Consider the following 26,209-nt stretch of genomic DNA (forward strand, 5'->3'; position numbering starts at 1 on the left):
GGGCCCCAACCATTTTCTGTCTGGCACAGAGACACTTCCTTTGTTACCTTAATGACCCATACTTAGCAAGCCATTACCAAGAAGCTGGCCTGGCTATTCCAGCTATTGAATCCTTGTTGGATCCAGGAGTTAGAAGAAACTCATACAGCCTACTCAACTACCCCCAACTCACAACAATATATTAGAATCCACAGTAAACTGACCACCCTATATGTGTGTGGCAAAGCTGGGAATATTTGTCAGAGTTCCTGGAATTTTCCAACTCTTTTGGAGAAAGCCCGCCAAAGGAAATTTTCAGAAAAAAGAAAAAAAATTCTGATAATTTTTTACTTTAGTTACTGTTGTTTGATCTACCTTCTCTTTCATGAATTTTTTGAATAGTCAGTGAATAAAACAACTATGATTTGTAGCTATAGGAAACATATTTTTTGAAAAGTGTGTGTTTTTGAACCCTTATATTGTGGGGTTTTCTTTAAGCGTTTGTGTTCCTTGGGCTCCCTTTGTATTTTATTTTTATTTTTTACTGTGTTTATTTGGAGAATCATGCCTGATTTCAGGGGGTTACAAGCAGGATGGGGGGGGGGGAAGAAAGATGTCTGAGCAGGGTTGTAGGAGTAAGAATAAATGCACAGAGTGGAGGGATGAAGGTTAGTGGGAGCCCTTGTTTGATGGTCAAATGGACATGGCCCGAGTTGGTTAAATCCAGTCAAACTTGACTGTGGGGTTCAGCGCTCATCTTGTTTCAGGCCGGCGTTTCTCTGCAGACAGCTTTCTGGGTCATGTGGCCAGCATGACTAAATCGCTTCTGGTGCAACGGGACACCGTGACAAGAGCGAGAGAACACAGAAACACCATTTACCTTCCAGCTGTAACAGTACCTATTTATCTACTTGCACTAGTGTGCTTTCGAACTTCTAGTTTGGCAGAAGCTGGGACAGAGAAACTGGAGCTCACTCCATTGCACGGATTCTAACCGCCGACCCTCCAATCAGCAAGCCCCAGAGGCTCAGTGGTTTAGACCACAGCGCCACTCGCTCCTGTTCTGAATTCCTTGGGGGAAGTGGGGGGATAATCAATGCTTTTCTGGGGGGACGCAGGGGTACACATACCTCTAAACATTTTGTGAATCTAAGTTTGGCCTCATTGAGGGGCAATATTTCAATATGAGTAGGAAAATGAGAGTACCCCTAAATATTTTTTAAGAAAAAAAGCACTGAGGATAATCTTTTTTAAAAAATGTGTTATCTTAAACTACTCCTCCCTCCATGGCCCATTGTGATTTCTATAGCAAGTGAAGAGATGCCTCATAATGGTGCATGTGCGATATGAAATAGAAGCTGGGAGGACAGAGAGGCATTGTTGCTTTTACTAATTGTTATCACTCCATTTTGTTTCTTAGGTCTTAACTAAAGCAAGTAGCATTTTTCTCCTGTAGTCCTTTCAAAGTCCTCAGGAAGCATCTTAAGAATGTTTCAAATTGAGAAAGTAAAGTTACTGATGTTAACACAATAAAACATGCACAAAATGTTTCCATTAAAAATACTGGAGACAGCAGAAAGGTTCTACATTGGCTGAAATATTATTTGGACCTCAAAGGGAAGGTTTAGTCTGTCTGGAAACTTTTTTTATAGCTTCTCCTGTGAAATTACATCTGAAAAGCTCTTACTCAAAAATGAGACCACAAAATGTACTTGTGTTTATAATTAAAGCACTGAGGATAGTTAAACTGAATTGGCTTGTATTTCAGGTCTAACTTTGTTCTAAGAATGTATTTTATTTCATCAAGGAAAAACAGAATTGGGTTATTGCTTTATGACAAAGCTTTGCACAACTTTGATTCGTATAGCTTGGGGACATATTAGTTTAGTTTAAGACTTGTGTGGGCTTGTTTGATGTAAGAATTCTCTCCTATAAGAATTCTGCCTCCACTACAAAAAATGGATTTTGCTAACTCCTGTTCTTCCCACCTGGTTGTGAGCAAAGAGATTTTTTTTTTAATGTTACCTGACGGACAATAAATACCAGGTTTTGATGTGTGGAAAGAGATAAACCATTGATGGGGGTGTCCCAACTGGAGTTCTGTCCACCAGACATCTTCTAAACCTCATAAACTCCCTGCTCCCATAGGAACCTGCTTTTAAGATTGGCCTCAGAGGTCTTGTTATTTGTCCTGTCCATACATGGGATCAGGCATGAGACTCAAGGCCTTCTTGGTGGCGGCACTGAGATAATTCTGGAATCTGTAGTGGATAACTGCTGAGTTCCCTCTTTGTCCATTTTTAGATTAGGAATGAGCAAAAAAAACACCTTCCCAAAGTCTTCATGTTATTTCTGGGTGGCAATATTAGGTTGGGAGCATTTTCCAGATGTTTTCTGGGGAGAAGTGGAATTCTCAGTTTGGATGAGAGTGAAAGCAAAAATGCTCAGAAAACTCTCTTCTGATCAATTTTGGCTCTATAAATCTTAAATGAAACTCTATTGTTAGTTTATATTGGTGGCTGACTGGGATAATAGAGGAAGACTGGAGTAGAGGCCAAGCCCGTTGCTTAGAGAAGGATGGGGTTCATTGTGTAGCCCTAGTGGAAATGCCAAACTCTGTGAAACACCTAGTGATGTGGCCCAGTGATTCTTAAATCTCATCTCATCTCATCTCTCTCTCTCTCTCTCTCTCTCTCTCTCTCTCTCTCTCTCTCTCTCTCACACACACACACACACACACACACACACACACACACTTCAGTTCCATAGCTATTTTATGAAACAGCTCAATAGCAGGTATTTGTTTCTGAGGCAGGAACAGTTTCCTATTCTAGATTCACCTTACACCTTGTAGGGAGTTTGCAACTAAATCCAAATTGCTGCTGCATTTGTTTAACAGAATATGAGACAAGGCTCTAAGGGGGAAATTGGTATGAAATCTTCCTCTGGTTGTTTTGGACTCCAAATCCCATGAGCCCTAGGCAGCAAGATCAATGGCCAGGAATTATAGCTGTTGTTGTAGTCCAACAACAGAGATTCTCCATCCCTCCTTTATCCTACACTCTTTTACAACTGGAATGCTTCTTGTTACTGCTCAAGACCACCATTATCTAATTTCCAAATGAATCCATTGGTAGTGTGGGACTCTCACGTGAGCTACAATGGCCTATGAGTAGATGATCTGAACTTCTTTTGTTCCTTGTCTGTCAGCTAGGTATATCCATCACAAATCTTTCCTTAACTTTTTGTTTTAACATAAGGTGGTCCTTTAGCCTCCAGACTTGATTCAGAAGCTGCTGGGTGTGGCAGATGTGTATATGACTTACTGAACCTGACAATTTCGTCTTGCTTTATATTTCTGCTTGCAATAGGGATCTTTGTTTCTAGTGAGCTTTGCTCATCACTGTCTAGGAGTACATTATGTGAACTGGTTCCACAGGTTCCATCTGTGGAGCATGATATTTTAAGGCAAGAAGGTGGGGAATCTGTGACCCTCCAGACATTGTTGGACAGCAACCCTCACCAACCCTAGCCAGCATGGTTAATAGTCAGGGGTGGTGGCGATTATAGTCCAGCGATGTCTGGAGGGCCACAAGTTCCCCATCCCTATTTCAATGGAAACTTTGCCTTTCGTATCTACCTACCTCAGATTTGCAATAAGGTCAGCTGTTTTACAAGGATCTGAAAATAAATGATCTGGAAGCAATTTTCTGTACAGACATCAAGAGTGAAATGATTGGCAAAAAAACATTTCTTCAAAGCTCTTTCTACGGACTGTTGATAATGAAGACTGAACAATTTTCTATTTGTTTTGAGGTAAACATCAAAATCAAAATCTCTGGAGGCATAAACAAACAGAGAAGCAAGATCCTGAATAGCATGGGGGAGGGGGGAGATGGCATGTAGATATTATTGACAGCAGAGAACTGGACATTCCACCATCTGCCTTGAGCTTTGACCATCAAAGCAAGAAAAGTATTGGGAGAGACCCAGCTATGATCAGTCATTTCCAGAAACCCTTCCAACTGATTCTACTGAAGGGCTTTTTGAAATCCACAAGGATGGAATAAATCTAAATAAAAAATCCAGACTTGAGTTTTGCAAGATTTCCTAGCACTGTCTTCCTGTAAATAAAAACAACATTACAGTTGATGTAATCCTGCAACACAGTTCTAGCAAAGACCTTCATAGCATGTCTGTTAAGCAAATTATTTTTCAGTTCTTACACACATTATTTTCAGTGTTTGAAGAGGGCTGTTGTCTGTTTTGCACCACATTACTTTCATGTCTGACTGGGACGCAGGTGGCGCTGTGGGTTAAAGCCTCAGCGCCTAGGACTTGCCGATCGAAAGGTCGGCGGTTCGAATCCCTGCGGCGGGGTGCGCTCCCGCTGCTCGGTCCCAGCGCCTGCCAACCTAGCAGTTCGAAAGCACCTCCGGGTGCAAGTAGATAAATAGGGACCGCTTACCAGCGGGAAGGTAAACGGCATTTCCGTGTGCGGCTCTGGCTTGCCAGATGCAGCTTTGTCACGCTGGCCACGTGACCCGGAAGTGTCTCCGGACAGCGCTGGCCCCTGGCCTCTTAAGTGAGATGGGCGCACAACCCCAGAGTCTGTCAAGACTGGCCCGTACGGGCAGGGGTACCTTTACCTTTACCTTTTTACTTTCATGTCTGCCATACCTACATCCAAAAGTATGTACCTTTCAAACCACAAAGCCACAGAAATTACCAAATGTATAGACTTGTTGAACCCAACCACAAAAAGAGTAGACACAGATTTATTTTAGGGCTACAATTTTTGTGTGTGTGTGAATCAGTTATGTGATTATCCTTTGTCCATATATTTTTAATTTTAATTTGTCCTGAAGATCCACACAATCTGTAGCCTACCAAACCACATGCAACCAACCAGCCATGTAAAGCAACCCACCCAGGCCTTCCAATACTGCAAAACATGGCAAGTGGCTGGTCATCTGTGCTTTGCTAGTTGGGTAACAATGGTGCAGGTTTGGTATGTTTTGTGTGGGTGTGCAGCTTACACAGCCTCTCCAAGTGGCAGCAACCCCCTTTCTCAAGGTGCCCATCTGCTCCTCCCTGAAAGAAGTAATTAGGATCAGCAGGTGAATGATGAGGATATTTCACCCCTCCCATTGCAAGAATCTGGTGATTTTCCAGAGAGGAGGGAGCGGATTTTGCTCCAGTACTTATTCCGCTCCAGCCTCACTTCAAAGGGGGAGACTGAGTGTTATCTCTGTGTAGATAAGGTCGCTGCAGAAAGCAGCTGTAACACTCAGTGCAGTCCAGTGTCTCCATTTGTATATATTTTGTATAGTACAGTAGCTGTAGTGAATAAAAGAAGATATTCTTCAGTGCTGTCGTCCGAGTGATTTATGCTCTGCTGTACTCTGCTGTGCATGGCTGTCTTCTGGAAGTGAGTTCAGTGCTCACAGCTCTTAGTTGTGAGTCCACAGCACTTAGACCTGTTCCTGCAGAAGAAGGTCTCTGGAGGTGCTTACCCCAGCTCGCCTGGCCTAGTCGGGGCTGAGGTGGTTGAGGCCAGTCAGTGGTACTGGCTCAAAGGCGAAGCTGACAAATGATATGCAAAGGGTAGGGATACAGAATCAATATGGAAGTTGGATTTTTTTTTTTTTTGTAGTATGTAGGTGATCTCCTATAAAGGGAGCACAATCAATAAACAAAGTCAATGAGCATTTCTCACAAGTTTCTGGAGAGTTGTGGCACATAAAGTGGGGCAGAGCAGGAGAGGAATGGAGTGTTTTCAGGCTTTTTCAATGGGTTTCAATTATACATGATTTCATTGACGTGAGTAGTGCGTTGGAACGTAAGCCCCACGTAAAATGGGGGAGGCCTGTAATACACTTCTAAAGCATTGTCTTTTCATGACTGACTATTTTGGCAATGATATACAATCACAGAATTGTAGAGTTGAAAGGTACCCTGGGGGCCATCTAGTTCAGCCCTCTGCTTTTGCCTGGCAAAAGGTATCTTTTGCCTGGCATGAGGTTCAAACCCATAACCTTAAGATTAAGAGTCTCATGCTCTACCCTGGCTATCCCTGGCTCTGTGTTGAATTTGAAAGTGCTGAAAAAGCAAGGGTTGCTAACCTCACGGTAAAGTAGCAAGCTCGTTGTAAGAGATTATATGATCACTGAAGATCCACCTATAAATTGGTGAAATTGATTTTTGATGCCAAGTTGTGATGAGTTTTATATTTGCTCATTTCAGATTACTAAAATAAGAGGCACCAAAGTTGGATAGTCGATTTTGTAGATTACAAGTTAAACTCCATGGTTTAAACCATTGCACATCTGTGGAATTTCCCTTAGCACATTCCTCTTCTGCTATAAATACTTTGTCTGGTTGGTACCAGTTTTTAATAGAAATTAGTCTTGTTACATCATTATAATAGTGTTTAGTATTTTGTACATTTATCCATCCTTTATTAACATCAAGAAGGTAGAGGGGGGAATCATTCTGCACAGAACCATTATTCAGTAATATAAATTTTGTTATGGTCGCTTCCCAGTTGTATAATGTTGTGTAATTCAGTCTCAATGAGCTGTTAATAAACAAAATATTATTTGTGATAGAATGTTAATTTTAACTCTGGCTGTTCTCCTGAGCCATGGTAGATTATTAATCTTTTGTTTATAATCTTTTTCGATTGTGGTTATTAATATATTAAGATTGTGACTGATTTGAGGTCAGGATAAGTATCCAGCTGGCTTGTCTTTCCATTGTAAATTGCATTCTGTTTCAAATTGAAGTTACTGCTAATCATTCTTATTTATCTAAGTTTATTTTATAACCAGATGCTTTGCTGAATAAAAATAAAGTGTCCATTGGTTGTTTGAAATAGTTAATTGGTTGGTCTGGGTTAAGGCAATAGCATATGCATGCATCATCTTAAGTTCTATATGTCCAAATTTAATTCCAGAAATGTTCTTTGTTGTTTCTGATTGAAATTGCATGTGGTTCCAAGAAAAGTATTGTGTGTTTTTACCTGGAATGGACTGATGGAAGCTGGGAGCCAAAAGGCAATGCTTTGAAAAGTAAAAATAAAAACTGTTATTAAAATATTAGAAAATGACATATTAACGATGACTATTTGGGTAACTACTTTAAAAGTTCGAGCAAACTATGTTTTTCCATTCTAACAAACAAGAGCAAGTTTAGCATCCAAAAGGCAGCAGAAGCTGTTTTGGGAAGACAAATGGAGAGGATGATTGATAAAAGGGTAGAAAAAGCCTGTAATTCACTAACCACTTAAGCTGACATTCTTGTACTGAAGCTGGCTTTAATGCTCTTGAAGACCATAGTGGAAGACAGCTGTCTTAAATTAGAAGCCTAATACTATCGGCCAGATTTAGCTGCAGAGGTGTGCACAGATGTATACAGCACTTTTGGCCTTGAAAAGGTCCTTGCTGTAGATGCACAAATGAATTGATAATTTGGCTCAGGATAACAGATGACCTGCCAACCTTATCTCCATTTGTGTTAAAAAATGGCCATAAGTAGCACTTTCATTCCAATGTAGGTAGCCAAGGAATGCACTAATGGAGGGAGTGTAGCCCCTCATTGAGCATGGAAAGTGAAGTGCTGTTATACACCTGAGGGGTTTTCACTTATCCTGTTCTCCTGACATTGTGCATCTCTCAAGCTCCACTCCTGGAATCCCGCATGACATCAGCCCCACTTCTGACACATTGAGCATGGATATCTGAAGAGGGAAGCATGCTCACATAGAGTTCTACACACACTGGTTTCCACATGGTCTGGATTCCTGCCACAACCAGGGTTCCACATCATGTGGAAACATATGTACATGGCCTCTACATATGCACATGTGCCCTCCTCAGATGTCCACGCTCAATACATGGATGTAGGAGTCAGGGAGATGCATCACATTGGGGGTGGTGTCCCCACCTCCTTATTCTCATGGAGTGCCCACACATATAATACATGAAGGGGCCTATTGTTGTGGTTAGTTTTAGCTCTTTTGTGATCTTGGGGTTTTGCTATCCTATGTACAGTCCTATACAGCTCTACCCAAAAGTAAAATACATTGAATTCAATGGGAATTATCCCCTGGTATATAGGACCATAATGTTCGTCCTACTGAAATTGAAGTCACTTTAGTTACCTTGCAATTTTTATTATTATTTCATTTTTGGGTATAACAGATGAAGCACACATGAAACTCTTTAAAGCCACTTTCATGGCAAAATGATATAAGTTATACTGAAAGCTCTACTCATTTTTTGCTGAGAAAGGAATTCCAGACATGAAGAATGAATGCCTAAGAATGCCTTTCTCAAATATGCTGTATGAAAGTTCATAGCTTTAATTCATTTAAAGTTTTTGACGACCAAGTATTGTGTATCTTTAAAATAAGGTTATGACAGCTGTTTTTCTTCTATTTCAGGCACCTGCCCAAACAGCTCATTAATCCAAACTATACAGAAGTCAGCAGGATTTTCCCCACCCCCATCTGCCTAATTTAATTGAGTGAACAATAGATCAGCATCCTAGAGCAGTTTTCTCAAGGTATGACATTGATAAAGCATCATTGGATAAAACTACAAATTTCAATCTGGTATAAAGATATCTAAGATTTTGCACTAGAACAGCAGGTTAAGGGCCTTTCCACACTTACCTTTTATCGTGGCATTAGTGGGGAGTGCCAGACACTGCCCATAATTAGTATATTTGTGTTTTTGTAATGGATGAGACTCTAGTCATAGAACTTTTCTCAATTTGGGCTCAACCTGTCATAAATAGAAGGCAAGAAATGCACTAGCTCTCCAGTAATAGGAATATGTAGCCAAAGGCACAGGTGGTCTGCTGAAAATTTACTCTTAAAAATGTCAGATCAAACAGCAACCATACCTTTATAAATGGTAAGTGTGAAAAGGTCCTAAGTCCTACAAGTTGCCTGTTCTTGTACAACTGTGTTAGGGTCACCGGGGAATGATCTGGGAACCTCAAAATTTCTGGAGCTGGCCATCACATGAGACATATACTGGGGTGTATAGGTTCTCAGGCCTCAGAGCCCCCCTCAAGTGCATGGACAGCATTGGCTCCTTCAGTTGGCCGGTGCTATAGGGTCTCTTGAGACCAGGCCTTGTATAAATACTGAGAGCCAAGTCTTGTGCCCTTTCAGAGTGGGGTTATATTGCTTTCTGCAGGGGTCAGCAACCCTTTTCAGCGGTGGGCCAGTCCACCGTCCCTCAGACCTTGCGGGGGGGGGGGCAGACTATATTTTTTGGGGGAGGGAAATGAACGAATTCCTATGCCCCGCAAATAACCCAGAGATGCATTTTAAATAAAAGCACACATTCTACTCATGTAAAAACATGCTGATTCCTGGACCATCCGCGGGTTTGATTGAGAAGGTGATTGGGCCGCATCCAGCTCCGGGCCTTAGGTTGCCTACCCCTGGTTTGCTGTATCTAAAAATTGACTGAACCATCCCAACTTTCCTTTTCTTTTTTTGGCAATGTGTGAGCCATGAGGCAAAAAGGAAATGCCCTCAGAGTTTAGGAGTAGGAGACTTAGGTGTTTTGACAAGGTAGTCAACAGAGGGGGCCCCCATCCTTTTTTACACTTCTTAAAGAGCTTTTTTTAAAACCCAAAAACTGTTAGTGGCAGTAAAACTCTCTAAAGCCTCTTGAGTTGTGTTTCCTGTGCCAGAATGCCCATTAAAGCATTGGTTTGTTGTGATTAAACTGTTTTTCCCTGGGGGAAAAAGGATGGTTTCACCCTGGCTTTAAAAAAAATGTAAGTGAACGGTTCCTTGACCACCTCATCAGGAAACTGTGATATGTCAAACCCGCCATGAGAACGAAAGCAATAATTCCATGAGGGAAATGCATTGTAGGTAGCCTACAGAGGTAAAATAAATGCATACTTGAATGCTTTTACCTTTACTACTTGAATGCTAGGGAAATCTTTCTATTATTGATCGGTTCTTTGAGGCTGTTACACAAAAATGTTAGATGAAACACAACTCCTGGCTTAGCTGATTGGTAAACAACAACAAAAATGTGTTCAGAAGGACCAAATTATTTCAAGTTTTCCTGTGTACAGTACATGAAAGCTATTAGATAACTTTTTTTGCTGTATTTATTCTGATCTCTTGGCGGCCAGAATGATTGATGGTTACCGAAGAAGCTATCCATTTTGCTGACAATTGCAGTGTTGGTTAAACCCTTGGCATCATTGGCTAGTACTTTTTTTGCAATTCAGCTACTGTCTTGAGTATTATTAGAAACCATTATTTTGTGAAATACAGTATTTTGTAAAGTACAGTACAAAATGTACATGCAAACATACAGTAGCTTCCAGTGGGAAGGATCCATATATAGACTTCCACAGAAATGTTAAGAGCAGGTCAGCTGGGGGTCTAATGTTGATCCTCTTGTTTGCATTTCTAAAGTAATTCATATCAAGTGGAAAGGTGTGCAGCAACTCATTTGTAGCTAGACCTGTCTTTTACATGTAAAACTGTCCTGCCACTTTACATGGGAATGAATATTCTTCAGGAACTTGGAAACAACACATTTCTCACTGTTTTTATAGGGAACTCACAGGAACTCAGTTCCAGCACCTCTCAGGTGGGCGCAATTGCCATTCTAAGAGAATGAGGGAGCTGTTCATGGTGAGTTTCAGCACCTCTTTTTCTAGAAAAATGGCACTGACTATTGGCAGTGTTTTACTTTCTGTTTGAAACAATTGTCTTCCCTGGCTGGCAGCAGCTCTCCAAGTTGTCATATACAGAACTTTCTCAGCCCTGTTCCCTGGAATCTTTTAATCTGGAAACACTGGATCTTTCTGCATGCAAAAAGGGTGCTCTACCACTGCATTGTAGCCTCTCCTCCTCTTCGTGTATTCTGCTTATCCCAATTGATGCCAATGTTTAACATTTATTCCAGTAATGTAAATATTTGAACTGCGAAGCGAAGCTTTGCTGTTTTAATATTCCAAATGAAGTAGAGCATTTCAACCAAATGCAAGCTCATAAAAATGTCAGTTTCATTAGAATTTAGAGTCAACATGCACGGTACACAGAAAATTAAGAATTTTTGTGACCATGATTTCTGCTAGTTTCCAGGAGAATGAGGTTGTGCAGACCGATGTAAGCAGTAGGAATAAATGGCCACTGCTAAGTCATGAGTGATGACCAAATGGGTGAGGGGCCTGGTGCCCATACTGGAAGGAGAAGCAAGATACCAAGGGAAGCAGAGGTTGTATAAAGTCATGAAAGCACATAACTGCTGAGAAGTAGGAAATTTGAGTAAGGGCTGTTGATGTCAACATTGCACTGAGCATTCCTACCAGCTGCACATCAGCATGGTGCTTAGTTTTTCCAGCTTCCTTCTGCTTCTACTTTTATCTTGCATCTCCTGCTAGGTAATAGGTTCCTTTCCCTCTTTTGGTTGCCCTCAGCAGCAGCAGGTTATTGCTGTTTCTTAGGCTTTCAGTGCAACACTTGCCAGCTGCTGCTCGGGACAGCTAATTCTCCAGACAACATCCAGAAAATCTGTTATTGATGTTCATCGCTGGTCTGTTAGCATATCCTCGTCATTTGGGTTGGTGGAGATGGCTGTTTCCCATTAATTGACTAGAGGAAAAGAGAAATGATTAACTTAGTTTTAATACACTTCCCAGAAAACGAATATATCTATAACATTTGTCCTGGGACCACACATTTCTTCACAATCTGTTTCTGATACATTTGGGCTTCCTATGAGCGATTTCCAAAGGAAGTAGGCACATTCTCCTTACTCATAGTTCCATTCATGGACTATAAGACACACAACCCCCCCCCCTTTACCATCGGATGCTACACAAAAGAAATAGGTAAAATATGTGGCGTTTAAATTCAAAGCTTTCTTTTTAGTAGACCATTTAAGCTAAATCTGCCACATTGCCATGTTTTTCATTACCTTGCTTGCTTTTTCCATGGCGTTGAGTCCATAATTTCATAAACATAAGGAAACTAAAACATTTTGGCTCAGCATTTATAGAAGACATGAGCATTGTGTGATGCTGTTATTTACCCTTGAGAGTTTCAATATATATATTGTGTCATAGAGATCAGGTGAGTCAGAATTTGTTTGGGAAGGCATTCTCCATCAGTCCCATGGTCCTAGCAGGAAGTGATGTTTGTGAGCATGCAGTGGAATTTCATTCCAATTAACAACAGTGGAGCTTATGTCTCCAGTGAACCCTCCCCACCAGCTTTTCACTTTCTCAAGATTAAATATTTTGCTGGGTGGGGGACTGACAGTGAACCAGGGGCACATTTCTTCATTCCTTATTTCTGTTTAAGAAAGCTGAGAAAGAAGGGGCAGATTTCTTGGGCGGGGGGTAGGAACATAAACTGAATCAAGCTGAGGCGAGTTCACTCATTGCTAATATTCAATATCAAATTCTGCTTTCAGGTGATTCATTTGGGTATTTTGATGCTATTATATTATTAAAATGATACCATTGCAACTGTTAGAGGATATAGGACTCCTATAATAGGAGCATGTAAGCAGAGCCTGCTGGATCAGGCCAAAAGTCCAGCTAGTCTAACATCCTGTTCTCCCAGTGGCCAACCCAATGCCTATGGGAAGCCCGAAAGCTTGGCCTGAGCTTGAGAGCACTCTCCCAGCAACAACCATGCAAAGGCATGCTGCCTCCAACAGTGAAGGCAGAACATAGCCACTGTGGTTGGTAGCCAGTGGTAGCCTTGTCAGCCATGAATCTGTCTGATCATCTTGTAAAGCCATCCAATATGGTGGCTATTGTTACTTCTTGTGGGAGCAAATCCCATAGTATAACTATGGACTGTGCGAATAAATAATTTCTTTTGTCTGTTTCTGAAACTTCCAACATTCAGGTTAATTGAATATCCTTGAATTCTGATATTATAAGAGAGGAAGAAAAACTTTTCTCTGTCTGCTTTATGCACACAGAGGAAACAGCCTAAACTGGGGGTCTCAGCCAAAAGTACTTATTGTTTTTGTGAATGTGAATGCTCGGCAGCGTCAAACAGCCTGAGGAAAGAACCAAAGGAGTGACATAGTGCTAAGAGCTCTGGAATGCTGGGGGTGGGGAGAGAGAACAACTTTCTGCTGGAGAGACTGGGAGGTGAAGTGAGAGAAAGGAAAGGGGGCTGAGGAGAAGAAAATAAGTTCAAAAATAAGTGGAAGGAGAAATCATGATCTTTACACTAATACATACATGTTTTCGTACGCATTGCTAGGCTGGAGGACTGCATTGCAAGATTTGGAGCAGTGTGAATTTCAAAGAATGGCCCTGTTTCAGTTTGCACATCATTCTGGAAAGTGTGGACTAGGTAAGTTCACCTTTAAATGTGTGCTGAATCAAATGGTTGCCTCATATCTGTTTCCTACTGACTCTGGTCTTGGCCATGCCATCATCTGCGTGTTTACGTGGTGTGTGAAAGGATTCTACATGCATACAGATGTAAGCACATGAAATTTCTCCATACAAGGGACCCCATTGGTCCAAGAAGTCCATGTGTAGAGCTTCCTCACATACCCAATGCCCAGATGACCAGGCACATCAGCACCAGGTGCATGGGTAGAGGAAGATGAAGCTAATCTTCACAGCCCCACAATACCACTCATATATATTTTTCAGGCACATTTGAATTCCCCTTACATGATCCTTGCTTGGCTTAACCATGTGACCAAAATGTAGTAAATCAAAGCAAGAATGATGCTGTGCCCCTGTTAATCAGTGACCACAGCAAGCCTCAATGAGAGCCTCTAAACCAAGGGAAGGAGGGCTGGGAAAGTTTACTCTACTTGAGGAAAGGAGGAAAGAATTCAGGCAAGATGGTGGCCCATCCTTTTAAAGGAAGCTAGCACTCTCTCCTGAGATTTTGCTAGGCTGCGTGAGATGCAGGGGCCCCAAGATGTTGCAAGAAAATAAAACCCCTCCTATTCAACCATGCTGGCAGCATCAGATGTTGCAGATGTTGTGAGCAGTATGTTATCATTGTAAGCTAGAACTGAGAAGCATGAAAATGAGTGATTGTTCAGGGGTGTTGTAAAGCGACCAGCAGACTAAGATGCATGGCAATGGATTTATGGGTGTTGATCCCAGTTTAGGACCTAGTGATTTCCAGTTTGTAACCCTTTGCTTGACACTTGGCTAAGAATTAGTATTTTGTCGAGTGCACTGAATTATGTTTGCCTCTTCTGCTCAAACTGAGTAAAGTATTACAATGGAATATGGATTTCCCTGATGACATATTTTTAGTTGTACAAGTACGAGCCTGGAGCTAAGCCGACCGTGATCCAGAGAAACGTTAACACATACCTTATGATAAGGCTGTTTGAGGAACTGACCTAATCCATACCTCCTGGACTACTTTACATGCTACCATACAGACATATGCATATTATGGATGTATTTAAAAGTGTATCACAATAAAATGTTAATCATTCATGAAATGAAGCTTCAGACATGATAATGAAGCAACAGGAAAAAGAAATAGAAGGAGAAAAAGCTCTAGGATGTTTATTCTAATTTGTGTAATCATTGTGGATGTTTCCCAGGATCCAGCCTATTGCTTGTGTGGCAAGGAAAGGAACAGGACTGTGTAGTTTATTGCCTTGTGACATGGTCTTCCCTCATATTTCCAAGAGGAGCCCTGCTTTTTCAGAGTTTGCATGTGCACTTTAGACTCCTAACACAGAGACTTAGAGGAGCCGTTCCTCCCCAACATTCTGGTCACATTGCCTTCTTCATTAGTCCAGCATTCTTTCATCTTGTACTTCTTGGATTTTTTTGTAAAGAATGTCATGAAGTGACTTGCTAAAAATGCATTAAGGGCCCTTTTAAGGAGATGTTGTGTTATCCCATATTAGGGAATGTACTCCAAGATCCTATTCAGAAAATACATATTTTTCAGGTAATAATTTGCAATGGAATTAATTGCCTGTGCCAATCTACAGTAGAGTGGTTTGTGCATTTGATTTATCACCTAACATTACAGTATCAATGTGTCTTGCACTGAAAGCAGGCAAACTTCAATATCAATGTGACATATAAGAAATATAACACAGCTGTACCACTTCAAATGATCACACAGGAAAAAAACTGCCTACCCCAACAACCTTAAGCATAATTACTAATAAAAAAATTTAATTAAAACTCCATCTTCACACCTTTTCATTCTCCCCCAAATACTGTCACACAGTCCCAGTATCACAGAGTTCCAGTTCAAATGGTTTTTTAAAAGGCAAGCCATATTGGTTACGCCACTGTAGTGAAGTTTAGGTCCTCTAGTGAAGTTTTGTCCTGTAATCTCACAAGGGTGGGAGATCTGATGAAACATAAGCTATACTCAGTTTGATTCTTTTCTGTTATGTCAAGCCACTCCAAATTTCAGAGAGAGCAGGAGAGGAACCATATCCCAAATATGAAACTCTTCACGTTAGCTCTTCACACAGCTATCACATTTTTTTAAAAAAAACTGTTACCATGAAGTCTATCTGGGACCACAGGTGTTTACTTAATTATTTGTTTTATTCAGATAGCATGACCTGCTTTTCAGTTGAAATTACATGCCAAAATAGACTACTATCATGGCCCGCCCAGATAAGGAAGGGACATGTCTGATAGTTAACTCCTTATTGGCAAAAGAAACACAGCAGCTTTCATGATGTTCCAGATAAACATGCTTACACACTTGTAGCCTCTAGGCACCTGTCCACAGGTCTGGGCCCTATGGAGCAGTTGCAGCAACAGTGGGGTCCCTCCCCTCCTCTGGCTTATATCCCCTCCTTTGGGTTGCATGCCTGCAACCTAAGATGTCTCCTGCACAGAAATGATTACTGCTCTTCCCTCTTCAAGCCCCTTCTGGCTCTAGAAGACAGTGGGCAGAGAAAGGTCGGGAATCTACTGACCTATCATCCCTCATCTGACCTGTCCCTTCTTCTTCCACCACCATATCTTGCACACCTTCTTCTGCCTTGGGGTGTCCTGGTATTCCCTCCTTCCCTGGATCCTGCCTTGCAGGTGGCGTCACCGCCCCCCCCTAAATCACTGGTCTCCTCTCCTGGGTCACTGCCCTAGTGCTCTGCCTCCACCACATGCTCTTCAGAGCCCTGCCCGTCCCTGACAACCAATAAAGCCTAAAACAATCAATTTAAAACAACATGGTATCATTGTTCAACTCTGTCTGCAAGCAAAGAAGTTGACCCAGCTGGGGAATTTCCATCTCCCCTATCAGTTCTGCTAGACTTTGGTTTCTGTGTATGTGTGTGTTAGAGTGAGAAAGAACAAACCATAAGTACCTCCTCCATGGAAACAGTACAAGTGATAGTGGAGTGAAGTGGGGGACTTTTGATCGGCATGCACTAACATGCTGGTTATTGATATGAATCCATAGTTTATTTTTAACAATGGTTTAATTTGATGTACAGACCAGGCCACTGTAACTTCTTTATAAAAAGTAGGTTTAAAAAAGAAGAAGAAAGAAATAGAAAATTTGATATGCTGTATTTAAAGAAGGCAACATAGAAAGTATGTTTGGCTACCTAAATATTAAGCCATCCCTTAAGAGACCTATTTTATGAAACAGGTACCTTATAAAAATATACATTAGAAAGATTTTCTTCAGATGGTAAGTACAAAATGACCACTCTTCCCAATGCATTTCCCTTGTGATCTATAACCATTTCAGCTACCTCTGACTCATTTTGTTGATTCCATCACCCAAACCAACATCAGCCGGTCACTTAAAATAAGTTTATAAAAGTGTTCAAGGTTCACTCATTGCTGAATCAGGCTATGTTTACAGAACAGGAAACTTTAAAAAATAAATTTGCCTCCATAATTCTACGGAACAAGAACCTAATCAAAAGCAGCCTTACAGCTGGGTGTGCTGCCTGCTTGCCAAGTTCATATTGGCAACAGCTCCTAATAAAATATAAATGCAGTGGTTATCTTTTGTTAGCATGGGAAAGAGACATATCTGAAAGAGGAGCAGCCAATCACAAAAGTCTTTTAAAATGAATCTGAAATACAGACAGAGCTGGCCCAAGTTACTTTTCTGCTTGAGAATCAAATCCCTTCAGAACAAACATCTGACTAAACATCAGGAAGAATGGATGATTTAGTTGAGATTTCTGCATTGCAGGGGGCTAGACTAGATGACCATTGCAAGTCCCTTCCAACTCTACAGTTCTATGGTTTTGTGATAAGATGGTGCCCCCATCTTGGGAGAAGAGTGATATTACATCCACATGTTTCTCTAATATCTGTGGCATAGGTTGAGTACATGTAATTTTCTACGTGAAGTCCATTTTCTGCCATTTCTCAGACGATGCTGATTGCATGCATTGAAATGACTTTTATGGGGAAAGTGCTTCACCAGCCATGGCAGAGCGCTGCAACAGTGTTGTCAAGTTGATAAATGACTGAAAAAAGGCTTCTTGCAGAGAATCAAATCCCTTCAGAACAGTCCCTTCATTGCCTCATCTCTCTCTTTCTCTTCCTACAGTTGTCTATGAGCATCTGAAAACATCTGGTTCAGCTCTTATTACAAATTCAACTGCACTGAGCACAAAAAGAACTAAGCAGTTCTTAGCTGCTTGGGTTGCTCACGTTCTTGCACTGTGGACTGGATTTTCCCTTTTAATACAAAGGGAAAATAGGCTCCACAGAACATTATGAAGTAGGTTATATAAAGTTCATAAGATGAAGAAAGCAGCTGTTGCTTTCAGGCTTCTAAGAGCAACTGTTTCAAAAAAATATAGATACATAGAGAGGCTAGAGAGATGTTATAGGAGCTAAAATGCCATGAGACCTAAACCACATGCTTAGTCAGTCCATCAGGTTAGCTTTGGGGGATCCTGGCTTCATGAATAATGGAAATCCTCTGTCCTCACCCCCACCCCGACACACACACTCAGTGTGACTATATAGCTTCATTTACAGTTGTGCACTGCAAAATTCTTCCCTTCTTTAATGCCTTCTCAGGTTGAGCTCCACCAGCAAGTATCATAGATGCAAGATACACCTCACACTTAGTGACCATATTCACACCAGAGCTACAATTCTCAGTTGTTGCTCACATCCGCCTGTCTCAGGAGACATTGGAGAAGTGTGCCTTTAGGGGTGAAGTCAAACTGTTGGAAGGTTACAATGCCTTCTGTGGTTATAGAGATTGATACAGGAGATGTTTCGTTGCAGCTGGGGTAGATGAAGGCATCCGGTTTTGCTGATGCAGATGCACCATGGCATTTGTGCTCCTCCCAGTGGCCATTCTTCCTCTGGTCACTGTTATGGATGATCACTGCAAGGGATTCCCACATGGCAAGGTTGATGTTGCCAGTCTTCATGTCATGTTTGCAGACATCTTTGCAGCATGGAGTTGGTCTGCCAACAGGCCTGGTTCCTTTGGCAAGACAGGTACAGCTAAGGCCCACCTCTCCAAAAGGGTATGGGACAATATGATGTTAACAACCAATACCTATGAAGGTCTACCAGGTTTGCATGTTGAGGCTGTCTCCTTCTCCTCTGCAAGGCCTGCCAAGGTGCTTTGGTGCATCCCTTTGAGATTGCTAGTGTGCCTTCCTGGAAGGCACCTTGGCGATTGTCAAAGGGACATGCCAGGGCGGAGGCGCGACCCGTTGACAATTGCCAAAGCGATCCCAGAAAGTGCTCTGGTGCTTGTCAGCAGGGTTGGGCTGACTCACACCAGGGTGCCAGTCTTAATTGGGACATTCTGAGATTGGTTTCTGTTATCCGGGATGTCCCACTGAAAACAGGACAGTTGGAGGAGTATGGATTTGGGAAGTAGTGATGAATTAACTAGTCACCTTTCAACAAAACTGGTCCATGTGGTGGCAGGAACTAGACTTCTTGGGTAAATATGCACTTCTGGCTTCAGCTGCTCTTGCTCCAAACAGAGAGTATAAATACCAGTGCTGGCTAACATGGTGCCCTGTGCATCATCACTGGCCATAGCCATGCTGGCTGGGGCTGATGGGAACTGTAGTCTCAAACATGTGCCAGCTTTACAGTTCTCTGACACTTGGACATCTACCCATTCTGCAGATGCTCTTAGCTTTGGGCACTTGACCTTATGATCTTATTTACAATTAAATAAATGGAAAAAAAAGCTGCATGCCTTTGACTTTTCCTTGGAAGTAAGTAAGTTTTGGCTTTCTTTTGAGTAAGCATAAGATTGAGTTCTTAGAACAAAATGCAGAACAAGCTCTAAACTTAGTATGTATAAATTGACATAGGCTATTGAGGCCAAAATAAATTTTGTAATCTCTTCAATGCTCTAAGCCAACTTAAAACATTTGATTGAGGCTCAAACTGTGTTGTGCCCTGACAGCTAAACAAACATGCAGTTCTATATCGCTAAAAGGCTTATTGGCAGAAACAGAACAATGCGTAGGCTGATGTGTCAGGAGAGCTTTCTAACAGAAAGCATGCTTTAAATACCCTGTTAGCAAAGTAGTTGAACTCTGTGACATGTCAAAAACATGAAGAAGTTCAAGGGGGAAAGATGTGAGAACAAGCCTTTGGGATACCACTTTAGCTTATGTAGAATTATTTGGGGCAAGGGGGTTGAAAAATAAATCACTTGTGGAAGAATAAAGTTAGAAATATGACTTGAAATGCATACATTGTTTAAAGGGGATGAAAAGAAGACAACTAAAGTCTTGTGTTTCTTTTCTTTTTCAGTAGAAGCAAGCTATTTTTATCATTATACAATGCCTAGTTTCTGTAGATTCAGATGTGGTAGATTCCCTACTATTACGGATAATAATAATAACAACAACAATAATAATAAATCATAGCATGTTTAGAGGAAGATCTTATCTCAGATATTCACTGGGTCTACCAGCAGAGGACCCATCTTTTATAGTTAATCATTAATAACCAGGAAATTTTTGACGTGAACATTCAGCCATAATTTAATGCAGCCTCTAACTTGGCAAGATTCCCAAATCAGCAGATGTTTCTCCTTTATATAGCACTAACAGGGTGTGACTGGCAATGCCCGGGAATTTTCAGACCCCCCCCCCAAAAAAATTGTGATTTTAGAATACATAGTGTAATTTGTGAGTTTGTGCCCATCATGCCAAAAATCGAGTGAAGCCACACCAAAGTCACACTTGGGCTCACCATCTTGATTCAAAATGGCACCTGGCATCCAAATATCAATGAAACACCACCAACCCCAGTGGCAGCTCTTATGGCATCAAATTTCAGCAGCGCCCTGAGTGACACCCTCCACCTCTCGTGCTCCATTCTAAATCATATTTGCAGCATCCCCAGCATTGTCCCCAAGGCTCTGTGCCCAGTGTGACTGAACTAAATCCACCTCTGCCTCACCTCAGAAAACTTTGTGATGAGTTTGGAAATGATATATTGGGAGGTGACCAAGCCTGTGCCAAAAAAACCAAGTGAAGTCACACCAAAGTTATTGTTTGGTTGCCATATTGAATCAAAATTATGCCCGGAATCCAAATATTGATTAAGACTGCCATCTCCACCTTAGGAACCGTCGTGCCATATTTGGTGATGATATCTCAAGAGATGACTGAACCTGTTTTTCAAAACCAAAGCATAGGGTAACATTGTACAGTGCAGGCCTAAAATAGGAAAATAGACAGTCACTGTGAGTAGAATCGTAACAAATTCCAGCTCAGACAGAAAATAATAACAGAAATTCTCTGGGAATGAAACTGGATTATGCTTTCTTCTGATAGAAGCTTATGAGTTATGATGACAGGACCCATAAATATCTTGCTTGACGTATCACATTGTCAACAAAAATGCCTTTTGAGGCACACGGAGTAAGTTTATATTCTCCTTTGTCTTCAGCCCACATTTCCTCCACAGTGTAATGCACAGGTGAGAAAGAAAGAAGACAATCTTTGTTCTCATAAGAGTTCACAACTTAGTGGCCAGATAGTTTGGACAGATGTGATGCAGGGGAGGAGGTAACAAATCAACATTAAATAGAAAAGAAGCATGATCTGCTACCATATTTCCAGTCTATGTCCTATAAATTGGACTATAGAAATTGTCCATAATGTAGACAATGAATCTGACACTATCAGATGAATTGCTGCCAAGACCAAAATACTTGTTGTCTTTGTTCCAAATGATTTGCAACTGCAGCATGTTCTCTGATTTATTTCCGAGATTTATGTGGCAGCAGCCATCATCTATTTAAGATGAAAGAAACAGGAAGGAGGGTCATGGTGGAAGTATTTGTAAGACAGATCCTGAACTCAAACTTTACTCAAACAGAATATGAAAGAGAAATGGGAGAGGAAAGATGAGTTGCTTGTTGTCTTCAACACTCAGAGTAGAGAAACTATTTGCTTAGAATCATAGAGCTGCAGGAATCCTTTACCCAAAGTAGGGCTTGAACCCATGACCTGGGATTAAGAGTCTCATGCACTACCAACTGAACATTGATTGCCTTCTGCTTTCACAAAAAGACACATGACTCCCAGTTGCTACTGATTTTGTTTGGATTTTTTTTTTAGCTTTTAGTTTGTCTTTGCTTAAAACTGAGGTGAAAACGACATGGAAAATTCAATGACATTGTGGCACAATAAGCATCTTATTAAGGTCTTGTGGCAGGAGGGTGTTCTAGAGAAAGCACACTGATCCCCAGTCTCCTTTTCATTACCCAAATGTTATTGGGTAATATGATACATATAATATGTCATTTCTATGAAAATGTGGATCCCACTCTGTTTTTGCTTCCTCTTTTCTGTGGCTGTGTAAGTGGTCATCCTACGACATGGGGAGGGCATGGCTTTACATTGGTGCAAAATGCACCCTCAGACTGTTTCAGGCAGTCCCCCAATACAGTGGTACCTCGGGTTAAGTACTTAATTTGTTCCGGAGGTCCGTACTTAACCTGAAACTGTTCTTAACCTGAAGCACCACTTTAGCTAATAGGGGCTCCTGCTGCCGCTGCACCACCGGAGCCCAAGTTCTGTTCTTATCCTGAAGCAAAGTTCTTAACCTGAAGCACTATTTCTGGCTTAGTGGAGTGTGTAACCTGAAGCGTATGTAACCTGAAGCGTATGTAACCCGAGGTACCACTGTATCTGGACAGGATAACTGCAGGATATCTGTCTGAAGGTTTTTTACATAGCCCTCAGCCGTCAGAACATGGCTATTGCCTGAATTTACGTGGCATAGTGAGTGTGTCTTGGAGGCAAAGTACGTGAAGGAATGTATTCCATTGGCAGTAATTCTATCTCTGCTCCCTGTGAGTAAGAGTCAGTCTGTGTTGGTGACATAAATTTCCACACAGAACATTTTTGTTAGTTTTGGAAGTAAATGAAAGGCTGCTTATTTCATTCCATTCTTCCACCTTGAAGGTTAATCCAGATTTTAAAGAGATGTGTGAGGTTAAAAAATAGAAGCAAAGAGTTTGCACTTAAAAAAACAATTGTCCTCCCCATTCCTGTGGGTTTTCTTGCTTTTTTTGTGTACACCCAGCTATGAAGCATTAGTCAAAATGTGATGTTTTGTAAATGGCTAATCTTGTCTTTTCATGTCAGTCCCTTAATTTATCAGCATATTTTCTGTTTTCCTCTGACAGAGAAGAATACCAGAGGGTATTCGGTGGGGCACCATTGTATGGGAGTGGGTTATTGCTGTTATTACTGTTGTTCTTTAAGGGCTATATGGACTGCTAGAAGTGCTAAAGAATCAAACAAAAGAAACTTCACTGTGGGCCAAGGCAGGACATCAAGACCCAAGCTAGACACAGTGCCATTTTTGCAACTAGCAATTGTTTGAATGGCTTTGATTACAGGTGTGAAGCTTTAAACAAAATGTTCTAAATGAATTGAAGGCATTTTGGGGGCTTTAAGAAAAATGAAAAAGATGGCTGCACATGGGAACAGGTTCCCAACACATTTTGAGAGAGAGATTTTTATTGAAGAGAATGCCCTTTGGTGCTTTCTTAAAAAAGCAGTAAAGACTACTGCACTTCTAACTCAGCTAACTTCCATCTCACCTAGCATATATGCACCATGGGCAATGGCAGCTCAAGACTGAGTCTGGTTCATCTTGCCACATCCCTTATGGAATTCCATTATGAGAGAGGCCAAAAAGCCCTGCAGGCCGGGCATTTATCCTTGCCCCAGGCACAGTACCAAGCACCGCTACTGGTCAGTTGGCACTGCACCCAGTGAAACGCCCCCTAAATTTCTGCTGCCATTGGTCAATTCAGCAGCTAGAGGATGATCCAGCCTACAGTAGGCCAGTTCACAGGGGAAGCATGAGGCCTACTTGCCAAGCTGCCCACCCGATGAGGGCAAACAGATTTTTCAGGGGAGGGGAATCATTATTCAGCACAGCTGAGACCTATTCTCTCAGCCATTCATATTTACCCCAGGAGTCTCCAACCTGGTGCCTATGGGTGGCATATCACCTGCAAAGGTTTTTATTGGTGTCCTTGGACAGGTGCCCTAGACTCTGAACTTTATTTTTAAAATTAAGTCTATAGCTCTCCTAGAAAGAAAGCTATGGCCCAAAATTGCTTCTAGGCAATTTCTGTGAAATGAGAATGGTGTGGCAACTTTTCATATTTTTTCTAGTGCTGAGGAATGTTCCCTGTTGCTATTAGATAGCAACAGCATCAGTGTGTGTGTGTGTGTGTGTGTGTCAGGATCAGCAGAAAATAGCTGATTTTTCATGGTAAGCATAAGGTTGTTGTTCTAATTATGTCATTCCCAAAGACAGCCATATTGTGTTATGTCATGCCCCCTCCATGGCACCCATTTTGTGACTGGCACCCCCAGCACTCTAAAAATTCAAAATGTGCCCACTATTCCCAAACAGTTTGTTGACAATTGATTTACCTAATGCACTTTCAGAAATGTTAGTCCAGAGAAACACAGAAAAATAGGAAGCTGCCATAAACCAGGTCAGACCATTGTCCATCTACTCCGTATTGTGTACACCGACTAGCAGCAGCTCTCCAGGCTTTATGGCAGTGGATGTTCCCAGGGGACTGAACCTGGTGGGACTTCCTGCATGCAAAGCAGATGTTCTACCATGAAGCATGAACCCTTTTCATTCAGAATTAAGCATGTGTATCTTGTTCATTGGAAAGAAGGCATTTGAAGGTGCACAACTGGAACTAAATCTTGTCTTCATCTCAAATTATGGCATTTTCTTCTTTTTAATATTTTGACAAAGCGATCTTATACAGAAATATGGGGCTTACTCTACATAGGATGGCAGCTAGTAGCAGATGGTGAGGTATGGCATAGCGGTGCTTACCCGACCTCCCAGCATGTGGATTGCAGCTGCTTGCAGGGAGAGAAAGTGAGAGGGTCAAGGTGGCAGGGAGTTCAGCCCTGTGTGGGTGCACCGGATGAGGCAATGTGGTGCTCCTGCTGGTGCGTTTGCACAGCGCTGACCTCCTTCCCCCTTGCCCATTCCACTCTCCCTCCCAGTAAGTAACAGCAACCCACCTGCTAAGAAGTCAGGTAAGCAATGCCCCATCACTCCAATGAGTTCTAGGTCTAAGCATCAATTTTGATGAAGAGCTTTATGTATCTGCAAGTTTGATTCGAGTAGGATATTGTCTCACTTGCTCTGTACATTTGAATTATTTTATAATGACTAAAAATAAATAAATCATTTTATGCACTTTTATCATCCCCCTCCCCAAGTTGAGCTGCTAACTGCAAATATATATTCCCAAATTAATTCAGCAGACTTGGCTTCCGAAGTTGGTTGTAATTCATAACTACCTCATGCCGGGGGGAAATGTTTAAAAATATTTGGAACTATTGAAAAATTAGATATGTGAATCTGGTCTTCACGTAAAACAATGACAGTTCATATTCACCAGGTGGTGTGCTTCAGATGAGAAATCTTTTTCTTCTAAAAAGGTTATTGAATATAGATAAGAAAGAATGAAATGGTGCCATGAAAGCTTAAAAGGTAAGAAACACACACACCCTTTTGCATCCATTTACATAGCCTTGGTATCATATCCTGTGAACTGTGTTATGATGAAGCTTCAAATACTGCTTTGAACATTTCTGTGGTTTCTTGAATAAATATCCATAATCCAGTATTGTATGCTCTTAAATTTTAGGCATGTACTTTCTCGAAAAGCAATAAAACCTAATATAGCTCAACAGGGGAAAGATAAAAAATGTAACAACAGAAGAATGGCAGTCACTCTGTTGCAAATGTAAAAGAAAAAAGAGCAAATGACTCCTCAAAGTATCAGACTATAAACTGTCCCAAAATGGTAGGGCAAGCATGGCCAAACTTGACCCTCCAGCTGTTTGGAGACTACAGTTCCCATCATCCCTGACCACTGGAATGAGGGAGAGATTGGATTCAGTTCACTTCTAAAGATGAACCTACTTCATTTGCACTTGCAAACCAAAATACATCCTCCTTTGAAATTTGCACTTCTCTGAATTTTGCAACGCAATTCTCCAACCAGTTCTTCACCTTGCACACCCCCAAACTAGTTTCAGGTGGTGTTGGAACAACCTCCAGAAAGAGCACATTGAGGGAAGAAAGAGGAGATTGTTCCACGAGGCAAGTAGAAATGCTTGCACTGGTGGAACATTTGTAACAATGAAACATTGAATTCTTCCCACAATTGTGTTGTTGTTGTTTTTGGGGGGTTACTAAAAACTAGAAAAGCTGCAGGGTTTAAGCAGCAGTGACTCATGAAGACAGAAAGAGAATAAAATAAATACTCAAAACAGCAGGATAAAATCACTTTGAATAAAACCAACTATATACCACACAGTAAGACAGACTAAAATGCTTCAATAAATGTTTAAAGCTCATGATCTGTTGCCTGAAACTTAACTGTGGGTGCAAAGGAATCTTCCTAGGGGGTGTGGTATGCCATAAGTGGGGCAGCACTGCATATAAGTCAGCTATTCTTTCTTCCATTCATATTTGTTAAAAGTATAATATTGAGAAAATCAGTTTTTTCTTAACTTTTCTCTTAGATTCTTATGAATTCACTCATGACCATATGTGACATGTAAGATGTTAGTTTAATTGGACTTTCAATTGGTCACTCAGTGTTGCATTCAGCATAGAACTAAGTAGCACTTTGTGTGAGCAGAATGACTTGCCCTTATGCAACAGGACTCCCCCTCCCCAATCCTCCCCCAATTTTAAATCTGGGAATCAT

At 41.3% G+C, this 26,209-nt stretch overlaps 1 long non-coding RNA gene across 3 annotated transcripts in view; it reads left to right on the forward strand.

Annotated features, from left to right (window-relative positions):
- LOC309378490 overlaps positions 1-26,209 on the forward strand; it is a 203,943-nt gene that overhangs the window by 75,587 nt on the left and 102,147 nt on the right. For all 3 annotated transcript variants that reach the window (XR_014172099.1, XR_014172100.1, XR_014172101.1), the window contains exons 3-4: positions 8,426-8,547; positions 13,256-13,348. This is a non-coding gene — a long non-coding RNA (uncharacterized lncRNA). The remainder of the gene's footprint in view (positions 1-8,425; positions 8,548-13,255; positions 13,349-26,209) is intronic.

Source organism: Podarcis melisellensis (genome assembly GCF_964234715.1).
Source record: "Podarcis melisellensis genome assembly, chromosome: 10".
NCBI classification, from domain to species: Eukaryota; Metazoa; Chordata; class Lepidosauria; order Squamata; family Lacertidae; genus Podarcis; species Podarcis melisellensis.